The following is a 14,612-nucleotide window of genomic DNA, read 5'->3' as shown; positions in this document are numbered from 1 at the left end:
TGGGTCAACTGGTTCGATGGCACCTAACAACAACAACGTCCTCTTCTGAAGCTGGCTTCAGTTTCCAACAGCTCCCTGTTGGTGTACTGCTGTAACCATTGTTGATGTCTTCAGCCAAATTTTACTTAGATATGCTATAATGACATGGTTTGGTAATTTCCACATTCTGTTGGGTCATCTTTATTTGGAGTGGGAACAAATGTGGATCTCCCCCATAAAATGTTAATGCTTTTTAATTGTCTTACCTCCTTTATTCTATTCTGTGCATCAGTAAGGAATCTGCTGGTACTTCTCTCAGTGCTGTGGTAAACAATGGACAGAGGCAGTTTGCCTGTTCAGACACCAGACCAAAGGCATTCATTCATTGGTCAAATATGTGTTCCCTGGAATGTAACTTGAAAGCAAATACATTTCAATTTCAAATTTTTATATTATGCTTATTCCCCCTTCTTTTAAAAAGAAAAATTAGAACTTAAAAAAAATCATTTTATTGGGGGCTCTTACAGCTCTTATCACAATCCATCCATTCATTATGTCAAGCATATTTTTACATATATTGCCATCATCATTTTCAAAACATTTTCTTTCTATTTGAGCCCTTGGCATCAGCTAATTTTTCCCCACCCTCCCTCCCTCATGAACCCTTGCTAATTTATAAATTATTATTTTTTTCATGTCTTATACCAACTGCTGTCTCCCTTCATCCACTTTTCTGTTGTTCATCTGGGGTTATATGTCAATCATTGTGATCAATTCTCCCTTTCTCTTATCTACCTGACCCTTACCCTCCTAGAATCACTACTCTCATTGTTGGTCCTGAGGAGTTTCTCTGTCCTGAGCTCTTATCTGTATCAGTGTACATGCTCTGGTCTAGCCTGACTTGTAAGGTAGAATTGGGGTCATGATAGTGGGGGCAGGGGGGAACATTAAAGAACTAAAAATGAGAAGCTGATACCAAGGGCCCAGGTAGAAAGAAAATGTTTTGAAAACAATGATGGCAACAAATGTACAAATGTGCTTGACACAATGGGTATATGTATGGATTGTGATAGAGCTGTACGAGTCCCTAATAAAATGATTTAAAATAATAAAGTCCATTGCCTCCTAGTTCTTTCCCCCATTTCCTTTGACTTTCCTTGGAGTCACTATCATGTCCAACCTTCATTTGGCTTTCAGTAATTCCTCTGGATTACATTGCATTTATCCCGCCAGGCATCCTACACTCTCTTCACCATTGATTTTTAGATCACTTGTTGTTCCTTTGACTCTGGGTTTGTTGGCATCCCCCTTCCTTTCTCTCTCCTGTGTCCCCCTGGAACTGTGAGAACTGTTGTTTTCTCCTCCAGATTAGAACATTTTTAAAAGGAAGAACATAAACACTGCGGAATTGCTTACCTGAAAATACCTATGTCACAGTATTAACTTTGAATGATACATATACAGAAATTTTTCAGGTAGTCATTAAGTATTTTATTGCATTTTATCCAACAGATGTCTACTTAGTGCCTGTCTACTACATTCGTGATAAGGATGATGAGGTGAACAGGGTGTTTCTTTGCTGTCAACACATTCAATGTCCTATGATTTGTTTTTAGTTCGTTTTCTGTTCCAAGTTTGTACTTCTAGTTAGTGCTTTAAAAACTTGAAGGACAAAGACTTCTTTTCAAAAATCTAATGTAGCGATATGTCTCATCACTTTAGTGGATAATCTATTTAGACTGGGATATGAGAATTAGCACAAACAAGATTAAGCTAGGACTAATTTTAAGAACCACTGAGGAAAAATGACTGTATGCACACCAAAGGCCATTAATTTCAGGTGAGGGTATTATTCTGGGATCAGAGAGGCAACCGAGTTCCAGTTGCCATCTCCTGAAGGCAAGCAGAAGTTTCTTTCCACCAGATTGTTAATGCTTTTGGCTGCTAACCAGGGGTTTGGTGGTTTGAGACCTCAGATGAAGGTGTTGGGTGTTGATCTATTTCTGAGAGAGAAAAATCAGCCACTGAAAATCCTAGAGAGCTTAGTTCTACTCTAACACAAATGGGGTTACCATGAGCCAGAGTTGAGTTTAAGGCCAACTTGGTGGGTATGTTTCTGCCTCATTCTATCTTAAACTTTCTTACAGTTCTGTGAAATAAACCCCAATACAGGTTTGGATATTTCTTGTCTTGTTATGCTTTTGATGCCTTTGGTAGCTAAGATGTCCCCACAATTTTTATTCAATTGTTTTTCAAAATAATTATGTTATGTTCTACTGTTGCCTTAGAATAATCAGACCATTTCGGTTCTAGAACTTATAATGTAGATGCCTCTCTCATATCTTGTTACCAGTCACCAGCTGCTAGCACAAAACATGATACATATTAAGCTTACAAAAATGTATTTAATTAAGCACTAAACTTTTCAAACGATAGTGGATTTCATTCACTAGGTAATAAAAAAGAAATAAAATAGGGATCTCCACTCGTCAATTGGCCAGTAGCTGTCTTGCAAATTCTTGGCATAGATGAGTAAGTGCTTCCAAAGCTTCATTAACTTGTTGAAACATTTCAGTTGGTATTCCATTAACTCCTGGAGCCTTGTTTTTCACTAATATTTCAGTGAAGCTTGGACCGTTTGCTTCAGTATCATCGCTACTTGACCATATGTTACCTTTTGAAATGGATAGTTGTCAACCAGTTCTTTTTGGTACAATGACTGTATATTCCTTCCATCTTCCTTTTGATGCATTCTGCAAATTCAATAGCTTGTCCATAGGACCTTTCAATATTGCAACTCAAGTCTTGAACTTTGACTTCAATTCTTTTAGCTTGAGAGATGCTGAATATGTCCTCCCATGTTTATTTGCGTTCTCTAGAACTGTGCACACTTCATTATAATACTTTACTTTGTTTCCTTGAGCTGCCCTTTGAAATTTTCTGTTCAAAATGCTTTTATTTCATCATTTTCACACACTCTATGCTGAACATATAATATGTAACTGAGAAAATAATCAAACTAAATTTTTCAGAAAGAAAAGCATTGTCTCAGCCCTGACCCAGACACTTTCAATCAGGTAATTAAGAAGAATTTATTAAAGGGACTATTTATAAAAGTGTAGGTATGTTTTAGAGACGTTAATGAGCGGCGGCAATTGCCCTGGGAGGCTAGCAACAGCAGGAGCCCCATATAGAGGAGGGGTGGCCATTGCTTGCATGGGCTTTCAGAGTGCAGACCTCCTGGCAGGAACTGGGATCTGCATCTGAGAAAGCCTGGTGACCACCTAGGAAGCGCGCTGAGAAAATGACACGCCCAGACCTCACTCTTGGCTTTCTTCTGCCAGATTTACTACTGGTGCTCACCAAAGGCCACACTCAACCAGAAGCTACAAGATAAGGAGCTTAATGAACTAAAGGGGCAGTTCTCAAAAGTGAGCGTGCATTGGAATCCCCAGGAGCCCTGTCGTTGGTCCCTACCTACACAAAGGGGATAAGCAGTCCTGGTGGTGTAGTGGCTGACGTGCTCAGCTGCTATCTAAAATGTCAGTGACTCAAACTTACCAGCCACTCCACAGATGAAGGAGAAAGAAGGCCTTTTTTTTTCCAATAATGTATTTTATAGCAAAATCACTCAGTTCAGAATCACATTTTGCTTTTAGTTGTCATGTCTTTTCCGTTTAGAAGCTCTTTCATAAAGATGTACAGCCTTGGAAACCCTCTTTCCTATAGGGTCCCCACGAGTCATAATCAACTCAGAGGCGGAAGGTTTGGCTTGGGTTGGAGTGGGGATAATCATTTGCATTGCTAGGAGCTCCTCAAGGGATGCTAATGCTATTTCAAAGGCCACACTTGGAAATCCACCACTGGAGTCTCCACAGGTCAATCTCCATAGGCAGGGGGCAAACTGGGGAAAGGGAGAGTCTGCAGCCTGAATGCGTCCAGCCCATTAGCAATGAGGTCTCTGAGGACAGCAGGCTTGTTCATCGAGAACAAAACTACCTCAGATGGCTGTTCTTTTGTTCTGTTCTGGGTTGTTTTCCCTCTTCCTTTTATAGATGCTAAAAATATATATTTTATTTCTGTGGTACAAAAAGAAGTTTGAAGTATTTTCACCACTCCTAAATAAATCCTTTGAAGACCTCAAGCTTCAGGCAAATATTGCATGACTTCACTTATGTGAAATAGCTAGAATAGGCAAAGTTATAGAAACAAAGTAGAATAGAGGTTGCCAGAGGCTACGCAAAGAGAGGGGCAGAAGAGAGAATTATTGCTTAATGAGTAGACTTTCCATTGGGGTGATAAAAGGGTTTGGGAAGTAATGGTGATAGTTGTACAGCATTGTGAATGTAATTAATGTCGCTAATAATTCCACACTAAAAATGGTTAAAATGATCAATTTTACATTGCAGATATATGGTTGTTGTTAGCTTAGTCAACTATGCCCTTGACACTTGATGACCCTTTCCACAGTGAGATCCAATCTTTGTAATCCAAATGACGTTAAGTTGATTTTCAGTAGTTCACCATGCCTTTTCTCTAGTATGCCTTAGACTAGCCGCTCAACATAAATCGGTGCAGCACAATAGTAACACGCAAGCCTCCAGTGAGAGATAAGCGATGGTTGCCCTTGAGGTGCATGGACTGGAAAGTAACCTAGGTATCCCACATGGAAGGCAGGTAGTCTACCACCAAACCGTCATTGCCCTCCATATGTATTTAACAACCACATGCGAAAAAAAATGGCATATAATGTGTAGCGTAGATGACCTCTCAGCAAGCGGATCTCGTGTCTGCAGAAAGCCCTATGGACGCTAAGGCGCTTTCACTTTTCCTTTTACCATTGTGATGAGTTTAAGAAACGAGGGTGCTCTCTGTGAATGAAGTATAAAATTGATAGTCTAACTCCTAAACCAACTGTTATCAATCCCCTTACTATAAGAAAACATTACATCTTGTGTGGTTGAGATAAGCAAGTAATAACTGAAATGAGAGAATGACCTCCTACTGACCTTCTTACTGTATTTTCATTGAAGACCAAAAATGAGATTATGCCAAGGACACTGAAACCCTTTCAAGCGAAGAAGATATAGAATGCAAAATTAAAAGCTAAAATGTTACCCTACTGTATATAAACAAAGTAAAGCCTGTCAGATTAATGAATGACCGACTTGAGAAAACTTGTAGACAAGCATTTAATCTGTGTTTGATAGTGGAAAGGTTGTATGTATTTCCTGGCAGAAATCTTAGAACATCTAATTTATATGAGAAGTTCTCAAGAAACATGCCAAGCTGTAATGATATCCTTTATCCCCTCAGGTGCTGAACATTAATCTAGTTGTCTACTCAACACACACAGTATTTTTGCTTAGTTGTTTTTGTAGTTCTTTGTTGTTGTTGTTGTTAACTTACATGTTGGAAGTTATGTAAAATTTTTCTGCTTTATTTAAGGAAAAATCTGATGAAATGGCAACATTGAATTTGGTTTAAATGTTGTATAAGTCAGAATCATAGCAGTTGCATTGCTGGAAGAGAAAGGTGGTAGCTGCTAATCTACACATCCCTTATTGATTTACTTATTTATAGACAAACCTCTAAGGCTATAATCACTTTAGCACTTTTATTGCAAATACCAATTTAAGAATGTAAGCAAAGGATTATTTCGCCTAAAGAGTCATAAAATTCTATTAGCCTTTTTAGTTAACAGTATTTACCTATAAAATTGAACTTAACGCCGTGTTCTTCAAAAAATGAATCATGGCTTTTTAAAATGATGACATATTAAATACAAGAGTGGTTGTACCAATAGCAACTAAAGAACAGATGAAGTTAAATTATTTGAAAATTACAGAAACCAGGTCAGTCTCAAAATGCATGAACGCAAGCCACTCTACTCACAACTTCATTTATATATACCTCTTATTTGTGGGTACAAAAGGAGCCCTCAAATCTCAAATATACTTTAAGGAGAGCATTTATTATTAAGTCTTTAGCAGGGCAAAGACAAGACAAGGAAAAAGACACATTATCCAGATTTGACAAGGTAATAATGGCATCTACGGGTTTATAGAGATTCAGGGACTTAAAAAAGGACATGGGAGGGCCCAGGAAACTGTCACAAAGCATGATTGGAAACCGATAAATACATCACAGTGACAGGTGGGACTATAGATACAAAACAGACCATAATTGGGCACATACGTGATGTTAGACATAAGACTTACTGCTTCAGACCGAAGCAGTCAGGCCATGACTCATGACTGTGGGACCCCAGTATGACACCCTTCATCAAGGTCACACCAGGTAAGCCTCTACAGGAGAAGACCTCTCCCTCGGCTGGCTAGAGGGTAGAAGCAATCCCCTTTCTAATTCCCTTTGCCTAAAGGCAAAACTGTTCACATTCCTGGTTAATGCTAAGAGGGAATTCATTGAAGGTTTCATCCAGGTGGACACTCTACCCATGGATTTTGGGCTTTCAGTGTTATCCATAAAACTCCATCGAGTTGATGCTGACTCAAAGCAACTTTATAGGACAGGTAGAAAATTGCCTATGTGAAGTTCAGACTATAACTCTGCAGGAGTAAAAAGCCTGTCTTTCTCTCTCAGAGAGGCTGGGGTTTTTGAACTGCTGACCTTGCAGTTAAGAGCCCAATACAAAGCCACTTTGCCACCAGGGCTCCTACTGTTAGTCCATCATAGTCTTATGCAAACCTGGGGCTCAGAATTTCAGGGTTTTAAAAATTTATTAAAAGATCACTTTATTGGGGGCTCTTGCAGCTCTTATTACAATCCATACATCAATGTATCAAGTATATTTGTGCATACGTTGTCATCATGTTCTAAACATTTACTTTCTATTTGAGTCCTTGGCATCAGCTACTTTTTTTCCCACCCTCCCCCATCATGGCCCCTGAACAAATTATTATTATATATAATTATTTTAATATCTTATACTTACTGCTGCCTCCCTTCCCCCCCCCCCCCAGTTTCAGTTGTTCATCCCTGGGGGGTGGGGAGTGGGGCATGTGTTGATCATTGCAATTGGCTCCTCCTTCTTCCCCTCTTCTCCCTATGTTCCCGGTGTCACTACTACCGTTCCTGTTCCTGGATTCCATGTGTCCTGAGCTTTTATCTCGTATTTGTACCTGTGTAAATGCTCTGGTCTAGCCTGCAGTGAAAGGAAGGACTGGGGTCATGATAGTGGGGGAGTGAGGAAGCCTCGGGAAACCAGAGGAATACTGTGTGTTTCAATCCACCCTGGTTGACTCATCCCTTCCATGTGACCCTTCTGTGAGGGGATGTCCCATTGTCGACAAATGGATTTTGTATCTCTGTTCCAACCCCCGTCATTGTCCACAATATGGGTTTGACACTCCTCATTGTCCACAATATGGGTTTTGTTTGTGGTCTTCTGATGCCTGTAACCCAAGCCCATTGGTTGACACATCATGATCACACAGGCTGGTGTTGAGAGAAGGAGTATTTGAGTGGAAACCCAAGGTCCATCTGCTACCTTAATACTTAACATTTGAATATACATACATAGGCCTATATCCATATTATTATATATTAATGTATTTACATATGCACATGCCTATATTTATACCTCTATTAATGTCTTTTGCCTCCTAGTTCTTTCCTCTATTTCTGTTTATTTTTCTCCTGTCCCACTATCCTGTTTGACCTTCATTCAGCTCTCAGTAGTTCCTCTTGGCTACATTGCACTTGATCAAACCCCACCAGGCATTGTATGCCCTCCTCCCCATCAATTTTAGATTTGTTGTTCCCTTGTCCCTGAGTTGGCTCCCCCTTTCCTTTTCACCACCTCCTCCTCTCTCGAGTGACCCCTGGAGCCGCCAGCCCCATTGTTTTCTCCTCAGGATTGTTTATCCTGCTATCTTACATGGATAGACATGAGGGGGGTGGGGAGAAAAAGCCTATATATAGTTCCAGATCTGCTGTTGACCTTTTTGAATGTTTTCCAATTGGGTCTAGTGAGGTGCCAAGCTCTGCCCACCTCTTCCAAAGTCTATTTCCGTGAATCCTCAAGGACCTGGTTGCTTTGTTCCCTGTGCTTCTCTATGCACTCACCTTGTGTTTCGCCCAGCATTTCTTTTTTTAAAAAAACACGTTTTATTGGTATATAATTCACATATTTTACAATTCAATAATTCAATTACATTAAGGATGGTTATAAAATTATCACAATTCAATTTTAGAACATCTTCTTTCTTTGTTATTAGCTCCTCGTTCCACCCACCCCCCAACCTTTGCTGCCATATCGCCAGGAAACTATTAACCCAGCTAGTGTCTCTATAGCTTTACCTATCCTAGATTTCATATATGGAAAAACATACCCCCAAACCACCCTAACAATAATAACTATGGGGGGAGGGAATTGTTTGCTCCTTAGGCAAATGGGACAGGACCACCATCTTCCTTGGCTCAGTGCTGTGGGAACATTTTCAGATCATGCCCTCTTGAACCCATTCAATCTGTAAGATAAGAGCTTAACCCTACATTGCCTTACTAATAACAAAGCGAAGCAGAGAAAAACCTCAATTGAAAAAAACAGAAAATATTTAAACGTAGAATAACTTTAAACTGGGTCAAAAGGCAGATCAAATGATAAGGTGTTAAATTTTAACCTTACTGCATCTGTCATAATCCACTTTCCAATACACTCTGAATGATACTAAGACTCTTTACATCTCCAGTTTTGGGTCAGAGTGGATTCACTGGAGGTTTAATCCGTGTGCATTTTCCCCTTCCCTTATTTTTTAAACTGAAACACCTTTTACATAGGCCAAAGGGAGACCAAATGATAAGATATTGCATTTAACCTTCTATATCTGTCATTATTGGCTTTACAATGCTCCTTGTCTGACAGCAAAGCCATTCACACCCCTCTACTATGATCAGAGTGGGGTGACTCTATGGGTGGACCCTGAAAATGGATTTTTGGCTTCCACTATCATCCATAGCCTTCTGCAAACCAGGGATTCACAATTTAAGCTCTGATACCATTTCCTCCTCCAGATGTGGATTTTATTATCTACAATCCTTGGATCACACAGACTTGTATTCTTCTTCCCTATGGACTTAGTTGAAGCTCACGTAAGTGGCTCTTTGTTTGAAGACAACACTTTAAGACCCTAGATGCTATTCTCTCTGATAGCAGGGCACCATATGGTTTCTTCACCACATTTTGCTGTAGCACCCATATCTTCAGCGATCATTTCATGAGGGTGGACATCAAGCAGGGCCAGGTCATATGAAATCATTTCTCTTAGATTGTGGCTAGAATTAAGTTCAAGGCCCAAATCCATTCATATAGTTAGCTTCAGATATGTCTCTAGTTCACTTTAGAGACATTATTATCATTTTATGTTATCAATGACTACATCATCAATCATCTTCCTGGGACATAAAATAAGTCTAGTGGTATTAAGTTAGCCAGTGGTATAAAATTTAAAACAGTGTTCAGACAAGGAAATTATAGAAGTATAAGCTGGCTCCAAACTGTAATAATGAATTGTTGACATACAAATCAAACTCTTAAATGACTGGATACAATTTACACAAACAATAGGGGTTAATATGAGGGCAAAACTTTCGATAACATTCATTCACATCAGCAGACGCATGCCTGCCAGGTTAATATGTCGTAATAAAACAAGGAAAGCATTAAAATTATACGTATATGGCAGTCTCAGATCTTGGGACAGTAGTCCTCTGCTTCTCATCATCCGAGGGAGTTCCAGACTTACATCCAAGGGCTACAAGTTAGTTTGAAATAAGCCCAATTCACTGAGTGGGGTTTCCTTTGGGTGTGGCCTAAGAATTACCTGGTAGTTTTTAAGAATAATTCACTATGGAATTAATTCTTTTTCTATTTTCCTGTTGCTGACTTCTAATTTTATAGCACTATTGTCTGAGAAGATGCTTTGTGGTATTTTGATGTTTTAAAACTGATTGATTCTTGCTTTTGGGGCTAATATACAATGTATTCTAGATAATGTTCCATGTGTCCTGGAAAAGAATGTGTATTTTGCCACCGATGAGTAGATAGTTCCATATATTTCTATGCGCTCTAGTTGGTTCATTGCACTGTTTAAATCTTGTGTGTCTTTTCTGAGTTCCTTTCTAATTGTTTTGTCTTTCTCAGAAAGTAGTGTATTAATTTAGTTGACATTTGCTTAGTATATGTTTTTCCAATTTTATTTTTAGCTTATTTCTGTCTTTGTAAGATAGCATATTGATGATTCAGGTTTTCTTAATCATTCTACTATTTTCTGTCTCTTGACTGATCCATTTAGTCAATATTCCACATTTACTAAAATAATGAGTATATATAAGATTTACTGCTTTTATTTTGTGGGGAATTTTCTTGCTTTTGTTTCTTTTATGTTATAGATGATTTGCTTGTTCTACATTTTTAATTCTTTTTTTTGCTTATTGATTTTCTCATGTTTTTTCATTACTGTTGTTTTAGTGCTTACTAATAGCTAAAGAATGTCTTTTTTATTTTTATTCATTTTCTTTGAGGTCACTTCCTCATTTAACATTATCTTCCTAAGTTTAAAACTGTTCATTCTATCTTGCTATCATCTTGATTTATTCTTCATATGGAAGTTTTACAATTTCATCATTTATTTCCTCTTTTTGCTTTATAGTGTCATCATTTGCAAATTGATATCTCTGGTTCCTTATTTTCAGTTTTATAGATTTATTTTATTTATGATACATCTGTATCTGGGTTGATGCTGACTGACTAATATCATGTGTCTTAACCTCTACTTGTTGTCTGCCATTGTTAATTCTCTCTCCAGAGCACTCCCTTTAGCATTTCTTGCAAGGTTAGTCTGACTTAACAAATCCACTTCATTGTCGTGGAATGTTCTATTTTTGCCACAATATTTGAGGGACAATTTTGCTGACGATGTAATTCTGGGCTGGATTTTTCTTTCCTTTTTAGGTGTCATTCATTGGGTGTTTGTTTGTTTGTTTTGATCGCTTTAATAGGGGCTCATACAACTCTTATCACAATCCATACATACATCAATTGTGTAAAGCACATCTGTATATTCATTGCCCTCATCATTCTCAAAACATTTGCTCTCCACTTAAGCACCTGGCATCAGGTCTTGATTTTTTCCCCTCCCTCCCCATTTTCCCCCTCCCTCATGAACTCTTGATAATTTATAAATTATTATTTTGTCATATCTTACCCTGTCCAACATCTCCTTTCACCCACTTTTCTGTTGTCCTTCCCCCAGGGAGGAGGTCACATGTAGATCCTTGTAATTGGTTCCCCATTTCCAACCCACCCTCCCTCTATCCTCCTAGTATCACCACTCACACCACTGGTCCTGAAGAGATCATTTGCCCTAAATTCTCTGTGTTTCTGGTTCCTATCTGTACCAGAGTCCATCCTCTGCTCTAACCAGACTTGTAAGGTAGAATTGGGATCATGATAGTTGGGGGGAGGGGGGGGGGGAAGGAAGTATTTAGGAACTAGAGGAAAGTTGTATTTTTCACCGTTGCTATATCACACCCTGACTGGCTTGTCTCCTCCCCACGACCCCTTGGGTTTTTCTTTATAGGGCTTTATATATGTCATTCCATTACTTTATTAACTGCATGGTTTTGTGGGGAAATAAAATCTTAGTCTTATTCAATCTCCTTTGTAGGTAAGTTTTGTTGTTGGTGGTGGTAGTGGTTTTTCCCCCATACTCCTTTCAGGGTTTTCTCTGTCTTTGGTGTTGAAAGATTTGACTATGGTGTGTATTGGTGATTTTCTTTTGTGATTTATCGTATTTGAAGTTTGTTGAGTTTCTTGAATACATATCTCCTCATCTTTCATGATATCAGGGAAGTTTTCTTCCATCGATTCTTTGCCAATTTTCTTAGTGTCTTGTTTCCTTGACCAGTTTTGGAACTCCAATCACACTAAAGTTATTCTTCCTGATGGTGTCCTACTTAAGTCTGAGACTTTCTTCTTGTTTTTTCATTCTTTTTTTCTGACTGTTCCTCTAAGAGACTTGTATTATGAAATTTTTTCCAACTTTGCTAATTCTTTCTTCCATTGATTAAATTCTATGCCTTTTTCTATCTGTTATCAATTTCTGATATTTTAGCATTAATCTTCTGGATTTCTATTTGCTGTTTTTGTGTTGTTTCTAACTTTCCATTTTATCAACTTGCTGTTGTATTGTTTAAACATTCTTCAGAGTTTTGTCTGTTTTCCTTGATTTTTATGTGTATGTGTGTGTTTTCTTCAAATGTTCTCTCAATCAAGTCAATATGTCTAAGTATTTTAATTCCTTATCAGGTAGTTCCAACAGGATTTCTTCCTTCTCAAGATTTTCTGACTTTCACTTTTAGTCACTTTTTTGAGTGATCATGTTTTTGGTGTGTGAGAGAGATTTAAAGTTGCCTGTGTTTCCAAGGCCTTGTATTGTAGGTGTTGATTGTATGTTGGTTTGCTTCACCCTGCTTTTTGTTTTGTTTCATATATTCAGGCATCAGAATGAGCATGGCCCTCTGATGAAGGGTTTTTCAGCATCGCAATACTCATTGCCTATCTGAGAATGGCTTTGTGGAAAATTAGCATGTGGGCGTATCTCTGGAGGATGACTATTCCTAACAGGTGTGGCATGCGTGTGCGTGGGGGGGTGGGGGGGTGGGGCTGGGTCTCTGTCTCCTAACTGCTGGGAATAAATGGGGAAAGGGGTGGGGGACTGGGGGAAGACCTAAGAAGAAAGTAAAAAGAAATGTGAGGAGAAAAAGAAGGGAAAAAAACATGGGCACAAGTTGCTAAAAATGGCTGTGGCAAAAATGAGGGGGCAGGCGCAGGTGCTTCCGAATGCAGGGGTGCTCAAGGCGGGTCACCCACTCAATCAGATTTGTTTTAAAGCCAGTGTAGAGATTGACAAACAGAGAAGAGGGAAGATCCGATAAGAAATGAAAAACAAAGTGTGAGCTGCCAAACACAATGGCGTCAGAATCGTGAAGATCAACTGAAGGAATGCGCAGTGCCATCCACGGAGGGGTTGGGGACAATGTGGATGGCATGGGGGATGAGCAAGCGCCGATTCCATGGCTCTAAAATAGAGGCACGAGGAAGAAACAACAACAGGAAAAACAAGATGGGGAGAGGGAAGAACTAAGCAAAAGGAAAAGACAAAATTTTTTTTACATAAAAATGCATCACAGTACAGCCAACAGTGTTAGCAAACATGACTGGGCAGGAACACAGTACTTGTTCCAAGGGAGCACATGCATCTGACTGGGGCAGAGCAGGGAATGTGCTGACGGTCCTCAGGGTTCCAGGATGGGAGCAGTGGGGTTGGGATCCTGCTCTGTGGGATCCAAAAGAAAAGGGGCAAGGTGAAAGGATGAAAAGAAAGGAAAGAAAAACAGAGGTGGCGGGATGAACGAGGAAGAAAGACTTTTTTTTATTATTGGCACAATGCTGACACCACTGGGGGTGGTTTGATTGAGACTTGTGTTGGGGGACAGGGCTGCAGTTTTTGTCCCCTTGAGATTGGACAATGTAAGCAGGAAGGTCAGATCTCTCTGGGGGCTGATCACTGATGTGGACATTAGAGCAGTCTTGAACAATGGGAGCCAGTCATAGGGTTCCTCTTCCAATGGAAATACTGCTTACAGTAATTCAGAATGGCCACACTAGGCTGGCTGGCAGTTTACGAATCTTTGCTCACAGTTTTCCTTCACTGTCTCTTTCTTATTAGTATTAAGCGACTTATTTTACCTTTGTCTTTGAAGCACTGCATTGCAGGGCTGTCATCTGTATCCATTTCACTTGGTTCCTTGATCTGCTTAGTGTGCAATCTGGATCCTCCTTGCTGGTGATTTCTTGATAGTTATTTCCATGGGTTGATTGTGGGTTTAAGTCAAATGAAATCATTGTGAATTTCAATCTCATATCTATTTGTCATGGTGTTGTTTATTGGCCCACTTGTGAGGATTTTTGTTTTCTTTAGGTTGAAGTGTAATCCATAGTGAATTGTCATCCATATGGAGATGTAACCCACAGTTCATCAGTAAGTCCGTCCAGTCCTCCTCACTAGCAGCACGCAAGGTTATGTCATTGTATAATACAGGTTGTCAATGAGACTTCCTCAAACTCTGATGCCCCATTTTTCTTCAAAGAGTACAAATTCTCAGATCCAATTATCCCATTGCTAGGAATTCACTGCAAAAATATTGTAGTGGATGTTGTGTTGGATTGCCTAGATCACCTCTTTAATATGTAGGCTATGGGTGACCTCATCACTATAAGTATTGGTAGTTGATGGTTCTCAGCTCCGATCCTCTCCAGGAATTTCCTTTGTATAGAGCTGTCTCCTTATCCACATCCAATGACTGTTCTATGCAGGACTATAAAGACCATGTCCCCTTGTCTCAAGAAAGGGCAACTTCAAAGAGTCATTCTTCCTGCAAAGCTCCCCATGGTATTAGTTGAAGATTTAGGTAAAACTACATTTCAACTCAGCTATTTCTGACAACTGATCCAACTATCCCCAGTTTCAAAATTATTGGTCCCCAAAGCAAACACGACGGACATCATTTACTTCTATCACTGTTCAGAATCTATTGCTCAGAGAACA

This window comes from Tenrec ecaudatus, chromosome 15 (genome assembly GCF_050624435.1).
Source record: "Tenrec ecaudatus isolate mTenEca1 chromosome 15, mTenEca1.hap1, whole genome shotgun sequence".
NCBI classification, from domain to species: domain Eukaryota; kingdom Metazoa; phylum Chordata; class Mammalia; order Afrosoricida; family Tenrecidae; genus Tenrec; species Tenrec ecaudatus.
Note: the sequence above shows the minus strand (reverse complement) of the source record.